We start from the raw sequence: 13,237 nt of genomic DNA, 5'->3' as shown, positions 1-13,237 counted from the left end.
GCCTCAGCCTCCTGTGTAGCTGGGATTGCAGGTGCCTGCCATCATGCCCGACTAATTTTTGTATTTTTAGTAGAGATGGGGATTCACCATGTTGGCTAGGCTGGTCTCAAACTCCTGGCCTCAAGTGATCCACCTGCCTCAGCCTCCCAAAGTGCTGGGATTACAGGCATGAGCCACTGTGCCCGGCCCAAGCAGTACATTTTAAAGCTCTTATACTTTTTTCTTTTAGAATACAGTCTAGGTTACCCATTTCTAAAGTCTACAGATTTCTCAAAGGTCCTCCTAAGGAGTTGGTGATATTCTCGTTGAGGCCAAAATGAAACTTTGAGGGACATAATTGCCTTTGAATATTTTGAAAATGTCTACATCAGGAACTCTACTGGGAGACAAACTAAATTTTTGTCACTTTTTCTATACCTTTTATTTCCCTACCCACCAAAGAAAGAAAAAAAAACATATTTAGAATTATGTTTAATTGATTCAAGCTTGTTTGTTAATTTGGGAAATTTGAGAAATTTGCTTCAATTTTTGACATTTAAATTATGAAACTGGAATCTTGAATGTATAATCTAAGTTGTTATAACACAGCTAATCTTGGTTAAGCTGGTAATGTGTTGCTTAGACAAAGACAACTTAATCTTCTTATTCTTTATCCCCAAGGAGATTATGCATATGTAATCAGAAAAAGCCTGTCTAAAAACTGAACTAGAAGTCTTCAAGCTTTATGATATTATGAACTTTCCCTAAACTCTGACACTGTCTGTAGCAGCTCTCTTAATTTGGATCTTGTCTATATGTAGTAAGTGTATAGAAGTGAATTGTGACAGTCTTTGTAAGTGTTTTCTTTAACTAATTTGACTTATTTTTATTTAACCAAATGAAACAAACCAAGAGAAGAATATTCAGGTGACGGTCCTTGTTTCAGCAGCTTAGAAGAGATAACCTTATTGGACAGAAAATAAGAGTGATTGTCACATGGTCCTGAACTTTGGTGACTTTGCGAAGCTCCTAAACTTTGGTGACTGTTCATAGCAGTAGAAAGCAGGCAACTCGGCCAGGCACGGTTGCTCACACCTATAATCCCAGCACTTTGGGAGGCCAAGGCAGGCGGATCATCAGAGGTCAGGAGTTCGAGACCAGCCTGGGCAACATGACGAAACCCTGTTTCTACTAAATATACAAAAATTAGCTGAGTGTGGTGGTGCATGCCTGCAATCCCAGCTACTTGGAAGGCTGAGGCACGAGAATCACGTGACCCTGGGAGGCAGAGGTTGCAGTGAGCTGAGATTGCACTACTGCCCTCCAGCCTGGGCGACAAAGTGAGACTCTATTTCAAAAAAAAAGAAAAAAAAGCAAGAAAACAGGCAAATGAAGGTCAGATGGTCACTCAGTGAGTCAGACAGAGGGAGATGGAGGCTCACTGACAGCATTAATAAACACAGAACTGAGGCTGCTTGGTAGAGGGTGTCATTGCATTAAATAATTATTTTAAATAATTCATGCAAATTAAACTATGCCTGCTTTTTAGACAAACCAAGAGATGCTAAAATAGCACTCGCCCGCCATCCGCATCAATGATTATCCTCCCCAGACTGAGACAAGAGACGGGACTCTGCCATGACCCAAGTCTATCTCAGATCCCTTGTGAGCACCTAGCCATATTTAAAAGTTCACTGTGACCCCTGCAGTGCTAATAAGTTATTTTATCTGCTGCTCAACCAAAGAAAACCTGGCAGTGTTGAGGTTTGTAAGAGATGGTTGGCTAATCTCCATCAGGTGCCTTCCTGGGGAATTTTCAAAGGTTATTTTGAACACCTCCATTTTGTCTTGAGCTGATTTTAGAATACCGTTCCTGAGTAATTTGCTATCCCAGCATACAATCATCACTACTATTTACATCTGTCCCTGCTCCCTTCATCTCTAAGAAAAAAAAAAAATTCTGTGATATCACTTCTCTGTTCCATACATTCTTGTTTTAAAATATTGGACTACAAGATGGCTGCTTAGAAGCATTTCAAGCATGCTTCATTCACCTAGAACCAAAATAGTGTAGAGACAAACATACTTTGAATACATTATCCAAAAGGGAACACCAGAGTTCAACAGAAAAGTGAAAGGAAACTCCAAAACTGAGAAAAGAGAAGGAAACTGTCAGCTTGTGTGGCCAGGACTGACCAGGAGCCAGAAGTAAGTCCCCAATATTTATATGGTCCACTTTCCCACTGGAGAATCACACAATCCAGGCCACAGGTGTGTGCCTTGACCCTCTGAGGACTGGGAAGTAAGTGTGGCATGAGTTCTAGCCACCAGCACTAGAACTTGGCCCCACACCAGGATCAGAGCAGGATGAGAGTTGCCATGGAGGCTTGGTCTTGAGCTGGGCATGGCCGCTTATACCCCAGGGTTGAGATATGGACTAGGCAGGAAATTCCTGGTCTGGCTGAATAGCTGAACAACTGGGATAGGGGAGGGATTCCCTCTGGGACTAAGGCATAAAAGGAACATAAGTCTCCCACCTGTCAGCTGAAGCTGTGGCCACTGAGACGACCCCCACACTCCCTGAGGTAGGACTTCAGTGTGGCAGCAGTCACTTCTCAGCCAAGCACTCTTCAGTCAAACATTTATGCCTGACCTCTGGCCTCCTGGGTGACAGAGGTTAGGCATAAACCCCCTACCACCACCATCTCGTCTGGCTCTTGCCTACCAGCACCACCTACTGACCTGGAGGCCAGCCTATACAGCTAATTGCAACCCCTGCCAATACAAGAACACAGCACTTGGAGACTAAAAGAGCATCTCACCACCACTGCTACTGCCATCACCCATGCCACCTTGGTTGCCAGGAGCGCAAGAACCTGCTCACTCACCCAATATATCACTAGTACAACCAACATCCAAAAAAGCCATGCCGAGGCTCAAGAATTGACCTGGCTAAAACTACCAGCATAGGTGCCAGCATATGCCAGGTCACAAAGATAAACATGTTTAATCCACTACCATTACCACTGAAACCTAAAGAAGGGTTCACTGACAGCACCACTTCCAGTCCCCAGCACAACTTCACCACAGTGTCCACCAATAGCTTCACCCTAATACACAGAGGAAACCACAGATACCACTAACATTATTTATAGCCAAAGAAATCATACAGAGTCTCCAACATTTCACACACCCAGAAGCAAAACCAAAGGGCCCTACCCAACCATCATCATAGTCATATCTTCAGGAAAAATGTCCTCCCCAACCAACTAAATCCAAAAATAAGAAGCGACTGTTACACCAGATGCTCAGAAATCAATATAAAGACACAGAAACATGAAAAAGCAAGGTAAAATGATGCTTTCAAAGGAACACAATAATTCTTCAACAATAGCTCAAAATCAAAAATAAATCCTCAAAATCTCAGATAAAAAATTTGAAATATTGGTTTTAAAGACACTCCATGAAATGCAAGAAAAATCTGAAAACCAGTACAAAGAACTCAGAAAACCAATACAGGATATGAATGAGAGAATTACCAAAGAGATAGATATCTTAAACAAACAAGCAAGCAAACAAACAAAACAGAAATTCTGAAACTGAAAAATTCATTGTGGAAATACAAAATACATCTGAAAGTGTCAATAATACAATAGACCAAGCAGAAGAAAGAATTCAGAACTTGAAGAAAGTTCTTTTGAAATAATCCAGTCAGACAAAAATAAAAAAGAATGAACAAAGCGTTTAAGACATTTTGGACTGCATAAAGTAATTGACCTTATGAATTACCAGTATTCCCAAAGGCGAAGAGGGATTTAAAACAAAACAAAGAAAACTTAGAAAAGCTATTTAACAAAATGGCAGATGAAAATTCCCAAAATCTAGCATGTTATTTAGACATCCAGGTACAGAGGCTTAGCAATCCATAGGAAAATGCAATGCAAAAAGGACTTAGCCATGACATACTAAAAACAGACTGTCTAAAGTCAAAGTGAAAGGACAAAGTCAGCAAAAGAAATAATCAACAGAGTGAACAGACCACCTGTGAGATGAGATAAAATATCTGCAAACTGTGCATCTGATAGAGGGCTAATATCTAGAACATACAAATAACTCAAACAACTCAACAACAACAAAACCCCCACAAATGATTCCATTAAAAAGTGGGCAAAGGACATGAATAGACATTTTTCAAAAGAACACATGCAAATCACCAACAGGTATATGAAAAAATGCTCAACATCACTAATCTTCAGAGAATTGCAAGTTGGAACCATAATGAGATATCACCTTACCCAAGTTAGAATTGCAGTTATTAAAAAGTCAGAAAATAACAGATGTTGGCAAGGATGTGGAGAAAAGACAACTCATATACACTGTTGGTGGGAATGTAAATTTGTACAACCTCTATGGCAAACAATATGAAGATTTATTAAATAACTAAAAGTAGAACCATCATATCCACAGTGAAACTACCGCATATCCACAGTAGAACTACCAGATCCAGCAATCCCACTGCTAGGTATCTATCCAAAGGAAAATAAATCAATGTATCAAAAATATACCTGCACATGTATGTTTATTACAGCACTATTCACAATAGGAAAGATATGGAATTAACTTAAGTGTCCATCAACAGATGATTGGATATATCATTCATCACTATATACACACAAAGGAATACTATTCAGCCATAAAAAGAACAAAATCATGTCCTTTGTAGCAACATGGATGGAATTATAGGTTATTATCTTAAGTGAAACAAATGAGACAGAAATACAAATATTGAACATTCTCACTCATAGGTAGGAGCTAAAAAATGTGTACACATGGATGCAGAGAGTAGAATGGTGGACAATGGAGACTTGGAAGGGTGGGGGGGGTGGATAATGAGAAATTACTTAACAGGCACAATATGTATTATTTGGATAACGGATACCCTAAAAGCCTTGAGTTGACCACTATGCAATCTATGCATGTAACAAAATTGCACTTGTACCCCTTAAATTTATACAAATAAAAATAAATAAGTAAAATAAAGTATGGGGCTAAGTTGGAGGGAGGGAGAAAGTGGGACGTGTTTTTTCTTCAGAACTCTTCTTAGCTGGACTTTGGCTCTATCACCCCATTGGTACCCAGACCCCTGTTTACATGCAGTATACATTTCATGGTCCCGCTCAATTTCATGTAGTTGAAAACCGAATTCCAGCTTCTCTAGGCTGAGGCTCTGTTGTCACCTTCACAGTGACAGCTGCCTTGACCATGCTATTTAAAATTGTACTGTCAGCTGGGCATGGTGGCTCATGCCTGTAATCCCAGCACCTTGGGAGGCCGAGGCAGGCAGATCACCTGAGGTCAGGAGTTCGAGATCAGCCTGGCCAGCATGGTGAAACCCCATCTCTACTAAAAATACAAAAAAACTAGCTGGGCATGGTGGTGGGTGCCTGTAATTCCAGCTACATGAGAGGCTGAGGCAGGAGAATTAGTTGAACCCAGAGGCAGAGGTTGCAGTGAGCTGAGGTTGTGCCTTTGCACTACAGCCTGGGTGACAGAGCAAGACTCTGTCTCAATACATACATACATACATGCATATATACATACATACATACATAAAATAAAATAAAATGGTACTATCACCTGCCAATATTCCCAATGCCTCTAGCCTGGCTCTCCTTTTTTCTTTTTCTCATAGCACAACCACCTTCACACTTTTTTGGACTGTTTTATTCTGACACATCTGACTTTTTAATTATGTTTATTGTTCATTGCCTATTACTTTCTTTTAGAAGGTAAACTCCACAATGCAGGGATCTTTATCAGTCTGTCTAGAGATGCGTCTTCATCACCTCAACAGTGCCTGGACCATGGTGTGTTTAATACATAATTGTAGAATGAACATATGAGGCTTCTGCATCTGAATGCCCTGGAGAGAAACAGTTTGAGGAGCTATTACTGGGTTAAAGCAGATCTTACATCTGTCTAAATTCCCTCACTTTATCATCATTAAAAACAGGCCACGGGTAATTAGTAGAATTTCCAAAAACTGCTCATCATTTACTAGACCTGCATGAAAAAAAGCACAATGTCCAAAACAATTGACCATTTGACAACAGATCAAAACCTGTTACTGCAAATAGATATGGAACAGAAATTTGTATGACAGAAATGTCTAAATCTAGCCAATGGCCCATTTATTTTAAATTACTTCCTTATCCACAAAATCCTATTACAGCAAAGTGATTTAAAGAGATTCTTCGTCTTCTCTTTAATGTGACTTAACCTGGGTATTAAGAAGATTTCAATTAAATAGTTTGATGAGGAATCTACATTTTCTAGACCACAAGAGTCATTTAAAACATGACACTTAAAAAAAAAAAAACTTGGCTATTATCAAAATCTCAATAATGTCTACCTTTTCCTAAAGTGTGTTTAGTATTGATGCAGACAAGGCTCGAATTTTTTGCTTCCTTAATTTTATCTGCAGTTGCCCCCAAAGGGCAAAAATACACATTTTAAAAGTCTTAAGGAGTTATTTAAAACATCGACCCACGTTTTTCTTAACAAAATTTGAAACTTACCACTGCCTACTCACTTCAGGTATAACCGTGATGTACCTGAAGGAATTGAACATTAGCAAATCAATGAAGTGCCATTTCAGCACTGTGGGTCATATTTTTCTCTTTTTATTAAAATTCTGGTTTGTCTAGAGTCTCATTTTTTCATGTACAGCCATTGTAATTTGTACTGCTGATTTCAGCCACAAAGGTACAAAGATTATGTTTTTCTGAGACAAAAAATGCACCACATGCCGTAACAGTTTTGGGAATCAGACATACATTGATTAGAATCCTGGATCCATCCCTCCTCAGCTGAGCTTGACTTTAGGTATGGTCTCTAACTGTCCTGAGACTCAGTCTCTTCATCCGTAAAATGAGCCTATTAACATCTACTTAGCAGTATCGCCATGGCTAAACTTCTAATACAATGTCTGGCATGTAGAGGCTGTATATCCACTTTATTTTTTTATTTTTATTTTTTTTTTGAGACGGAGTCTCGCTCTGTCGCCCAGGCTGAAGTGCAGTGGCGCGATCTCGGCTCACTGCAAGCTCCGCCTCCCGGGTTCACGCCATTCTCCTGCCTCAGCCTCCCGAGTAGCTGGGACTACAGGCGCCTACCACCTCGCCCGGCTAGTTTTTTGTATTTTTAGTAGAGACGGGGTTTCACCGTGTTAGCCAGGATGGTCTTGATCTCCTGACCTTGTGATCCGCCCGCCTTGGCCTCCCAAAGTGCTGGGATTACAGGCGTGAGCCACCGCGCCCGGCCCACTTTCTTTACAGGTATTGATTCTTGCTTAAGATCCTGGAAGTAATCTGATCCTGGAAGTAATCTTAACATTTCAGGAGGCCCAGAGATCACTATTGGGTCTTTGCTTAATCAAAGGGACATATATACCAGTTCCTAACTGTTATGAGTTGAAGTGTGTCCCTTAAAAAGATGTTGAAGTCTTAACTCCTAGTACCTGTGAACGTGATCTTTTTTGGATACAGGGTCTTTGCAGATGATCGAGTTAAGATGAGGTGATTAGGATGGGCCCTAATCCAATATGGTTATGTCCTAATAAAAAGGAGCAATTAGATACATATTCCCTCCCAGGGAGGCCATGGTGTGAAGATGAAGGCAGAGATTAGGGTGATGCACCCATTCATCAAGGAATGCCAAAGATTGCCAGAAAACCACCAGAAGCTAAGACAGAGCATGAAACAGATTCTCCTTCACAGCACCTTGATCTTGGACTTCCAGCCTCAAAAACTGTGAGACACTAAATTTCTGTTGTTTAAGCTACCCGGTTTGCGCTTTGTTACAGCAACCCTAGCAAAAAAATCCGGAGATTCAGGTCATACACTGGATGTTTAGGGAGGAGGGAAGCAGCTTGTATGTAGCTCTTGCATTGTTGCCACATTGGTGTGTCCAACTTCTAGGTCTGGAGGGGAAAGCAGAATCTGGAATGTATATTTTACTTGACAATCTAAACATACCTGGTTGCCTGGCCTCAGGGTGGAGAGAGGGAGAGGCAGGGAGATGCAGAGGGAGGGAGGGGTAGAGTGAAGAATAAGGAAAGGAGCAAGGAGGAGGACAGGGAGGGGGAGAAAGAAAAAGTAAGCTGAAGATCAGCAAACTTGTCAAAATGTTGCCAAGAAGAGGGTGGTGGCAAAGGCGTTTTAAAGTTCTTTCCCCTCCTCAGCTTCAGGCAAATAAGTCTTTCCATCATCAGGGCAGGTTTTTTTTTTTTTCCTAATTTAATTTAATTTTTATTTTTCCTCTTTACTCAAAGAAAGCAAGCTTTAAGCATTCACCCTTCCCACTAGCTGTGTTAACTGAGCTGCACAAGCTGCAGCTGAGCAATTGTTACAGCGCTAGCTCCTCCTGGCCAGTCTTAGCCTGCAAAGCACCGAGGGTGGCTAGAAGGAGATTGATATGGTTTGGCTATGTCCCTACTCAAGTCTCATCTTGAATTGTAGCTCCTACAATTCCCGTGTATCGTGGGAGGGACCCGATGGGAGATAACTGAATCATGGGGCGTTTTCCCCATACTGTTCTCATAGTAGTAAATAAGTCTCAAGAGATCTGACACTTTTGTAAGTGATTTCCCCATTCACTTGGCTCTCATTCTGTCTTGAGCGCCTTTTGCCTTCTGCCATGATTGTGAGGCCTCCCCAGCCATGTGAAACTGTGCGTCCATTAAACCTCTTTTTCTTTATAAATTCCTCAGTCTCAGGTATGTCTTTATCAGCAGTGTGAAAACGGACTAACACAGAGATTCTCACTTCCCACCTCTCCACCCCAGAGCAGGCCCCACTCAAGCTTTTCTGTGTCTAATAGGGCAGTAGAACAATTGCCTGTTAGTGCTTATTCTTGAATCAACCAAAGTAGTGCTGGAATGCCTCCATGTGCCACGTACACACACACACAAATTTGAGGTCTTTAAACAATGTAGTTACCAGTAGTCATCATTTATTGACTACCTAGTGTGTGCCAAGCACTGTGGAAAACATTTAGCACATGCACTATTTCACAGGCATTCGTTCAACAATAAATAAAAGCCTGCTGGCCAGACACAGTGGTTCACGCCTATAATCCCAGCATTTTGGGGAGGCTGAAACAGGAGGATTACTTGAGCCTAGGAGTTTGAGATCAGTGTAGGCAGTATAGTGAGACCTCGTCTCTACAAAAAATTAAAAAATTAGCTGGGCATGGTGACATGCAGCTATAATCCCAGCTGCTTTGTGAGAAGCTGAGGTGAGAGGATTGCTTGAGCCCAGGAGGTGGAGGCTGCAGTGAGCCATCCATGTACCACTGCACTCCAGTCTGAGTGACAGAGTGAGACCCTGGTCTCAAAAAAGTAAAATAAAATAAAAGCCTGTTACGTAGAAGTCACTAAACTGGATGCTGGAAATGCAATGATGAACAAGACAGATACAATCCCTGCCTATGATAGACACTATTTTTTACTTACCAAATACCTTCCCTACCTTTTTTCCCCCAATTATATTGTGCAAAATCTCACTCTCCCAGCTTCCCCTGCAGCTTGAAATTCTAAGCAACACATTTATGTCCACAGATACATGAATGCTTTCCTGCTAAAATTAGAGAGATATGGTTATCTTAATCCCTTTCCCTTTCTTCCAGCTTGATTTAGATATGATGGCTGGAGCTGCAGTAGCCATCTTGAACCCATGAAGTAAATAAACATCAAAAGAGTCAAAGAGACATCCTAATACGGTTGAGCTTCTGAGACATTGCCAGCAACCAAGACTTCTGAACTTTTTGTTTAGAGGGGGAAGGTGAATGTTTGTATGTTTAAGCCACTGTTAGCCAGGCTTTCTATTATATGTAGCTGAATGTACTTCAAAATTGATACAATTGTCTTGATGAAGTTTATATCTATCTGGGGAGACAAATATGACCAATTTACTTCAGAATAATTATTTAATTAGGATTGTGACAAGTGCTGCAAAGAAGTACAGGACAGTAGGAGCATGGACAACAAGTATGTCCAACTCCAAAGTCCATGCTGCCTAGAAACAGACTTGGATATAATCAAGATTCTGCCACTTACTTGTTATACGACTTTGGCCAAATAACTTTACTAAGCCTCAGTTACCCCTGTCTTCTGTGAAATAGGAACTATGATTATCTCTCATAGATTTGTCATGAGGATTAAATCATAAAATGCAGATAAAATGGTTTGTGGGTTCCTACCACATAGTAAGCACTCAGTAATAAGTCATTGTTGCATTATTATATTATGTATCATGTGTGTTGATATCACATATGTGTATTAACATATGATTGTGGTATCGGAATTCTAAAATGACCCCAGGAATCCCACTCCCTCATGTGCAAGCCTTGTATAATCTTCTCCCCTGGGTGTTTGCAGAACTTGTGAATATGACAGTAGATCTCTCCTGTGATTATATTACCTAATATGGCAAGTGAAAGATTATTCACAGAGGGCCTGACCTAATCAGGTGGGTCTAATAATATCTCCAGATATTTACAGAGAAAAAAAAGCCAGAGATGTGCTCCTATTGGCTTGAAAGAAGTAGTACTATGTTATGAATTACTTACGGTGGCCACTTGACAAAGAACTGAATACAGCCATCAGGAACCTAGAGTGGTTGCTGGCCTACAGCTAGCAAGAAAATAGGTAACTTATCTCAGTCTATAGTAGGAAGGATGTTATGTGCTAACAACATGAGAGCTTGTCAAGAGGACCTGAACCTTAGATGACATAGTCGACACCTTAATTTCAGCCTGGAGAGATCCTAAGCAGAGAATCCACCTGAGTTTGATCTACAGAACACAGGAGATAACCAGTTTGTCTTGTTTTATGGCACTGTGTGTGGTAATTTGTGATACAGTTATATAAAATGAGTATGTGTATATATATAATTATAGTATGCGGACTGATACATGGTCATGTGTCACCTATTGACAGGGATACTTTCTGAGAAGTGCATCATTAGGCTACTTCATCATTGTGTGGACATCACAGAGTGTGCTGACACAGAACTAGATGGTATAGTCTACTCCACACCTAGTCTACATTGCATGGCCTGTGGCTCCTAGGCCATAAACCTGTACAGCATGTTACTGTACTGAATACTATAAGCAATCGTAAAACAATGGTAAGTATTTGTATATTTAAACATATCTCTACATTAAAAAGGTACAGTAAGTAAAAATATGGTATAAGAGATTTAAAAAAATAGTACTGTAGAGGCAAAGGAAAAGCTTTCTGCCCTCTGAAGTTTCACTGAAAATCAACTGACAAAAGGCAGATTCCTATGACAAAAGGGCATACAAATGTATTCTAATGTGCATAATACAGGGGAATTGCATGAGAATGATTATCCAGTAACCCAAGAAGATTCAGATCTTTATATAAACTTCTTCATAAGGAGGAAGAGATGGAGAAAATGTAGTAATTGAGGGATTATAAATGATTTTTAGGGGGAAGTGAATAGACTTGGAGAACATACAATGGTCTGGGGCAAAGTCTGTCGGACTTGGAGAACAGATCAGGGTTTGTGAAAAATGTCTGTCCAGATGTGTTGACAGACTTTAGTCTTTCTTCCTGCAGCATGAGCTAAGTTAATGAGAACTCAGGGAAGGAAACACAGTTAATTGTTTTCTTCTTTAGTGGATCTGGACTTCAGGCAGATAAGGGAGTATCAGAGTAAAGCTTTTTCCAGTGCCTGCCAGTCTCCAGTGGCTTTTAATTTAAAATAATCAGCATACCAGGATGCCATATTTTGAGGTGAAAATCTCTGGTCTTCAGTACACCTGAATAGGGCGCTGCCTGTGAATGAAGCTTGCCAGGCTGGAAGCCACTCTGGGTGAGTCAGCAAGTGAGTGAGTGGTGAGAGTTTATAAACACTGCACATTTAGGCTATAGTTAATTTATTTTTAATTTCTTTCTTCAATAATAACCGTAGCGTACTGTAACTTCATAGACTTTAATTTTATAAACTTTAATTTATTAATTTTTTTACTTTTTTGTAATAACAGCTGAAAACACAAACATGTATAGCTATACAAAAATATTTTGTTCTTCATATACGTTATTGTATAAACTTTTTCTAGTTAACGATATTTTTTAACTTTTAAATTGTTTTGTTAAAAACAAAGACCACGAACACACATTATCTTAAGCTCACAAAGGGTCAGGATCATCAATCTCACTGTCTTCTCTCTCCCCATCTTGTATCACTGGAAGGTCTTCAGGGGCAGTAACATGCATGGAGCTGTCATCCCCTATAATATCAATGCCCTCTCCTGGAATACCTTCTGAAGGACCTGCCTGAGACTGTTTTACAGTTAACTTTTTAATGTAAGTAGAAAGAGTACACTCTAAAATAACAATAAAAATTATAGCAAATACATAAGCCAGTAACATTCATTTATTATTATCAAATATTATGCACTACACATAATTTTATGTTATACCTTTTTTGTTGGTTTGTTTTTGAGATGGAGTCTTGCTCTGTCACCCAGGCTGGGGTGCAATGGCGCCATCTCGGCTCACTGCAACTCCCGCCTCCCAGGTTCAAGTGATTCATTCTCCTGCCTCAGCCTCCCAAGTAGCTGGGATTACAGATGCCACCACCATGCCTGGCTACTTTTTTTGTATTTTTTAGTAGAGATGGGGTTTCACCCTGTTGGCCACGCTGGTCTCAAACTCCTGACCTCATGATTCACCCTTCTTGGCCTCCCAAAGTGCTGGGATTACAGGTGTGAGCCACTGTGCGTGGCCTGTGTTACACCTTTATGTGACTGGCAGCACAGTAGGTTTGTTTACAAAGCATCACCATAAACCCGTGAGCAATGTGTTGCACTACAACATTATGATGGTTACAATGTCACTAGGCAATAGGAATTTTTCAGCTCCATTATAATGTTACAGGACTATCATAGTTTATGTGATCCATCACTGAGCAAAAAGTTGTTCTTCAGTGCATGACTGTATTACATAAAAATATATTGCATCAGGGTAAAGTCAAAGACGCTTTCTCAAAGAGGTCCAAAAATAGAATTAGAGAATAATCCAATGCATGAGAAATGTATTTCCCTCCTGAATTACAGTCCTTAAGTGAGCACAGCAGGTTCAGGGGTGGCTTGAATTTACACGGACATTCAAGCACTCTTGTTTCTCTCATTTTGTTACCCTGGCAATCCCCTAGAAGGAGCCCCGTCC

Source organism: Colobus angolensis, unplaced genomic scaffold (genome assembly GCF_000951035.1).
Source record: "Colobus angolensis palliatus isolate OR3802 unplaced genomic scaffold, Cang.pa_1.0 Scaffold80, whole genome shotgun sequence".
Classification (NCBI taxonomy): Eukaryota; Metazoa; Chordata; class Mammalia; order Primates; family Cercopithecidae; genus Colobus; species Colobus angolensis.
The sequence above is the reverse complement of the archived record's forward strand: the minus strand, read 5'-3'. Positions refer to the sequence as shown.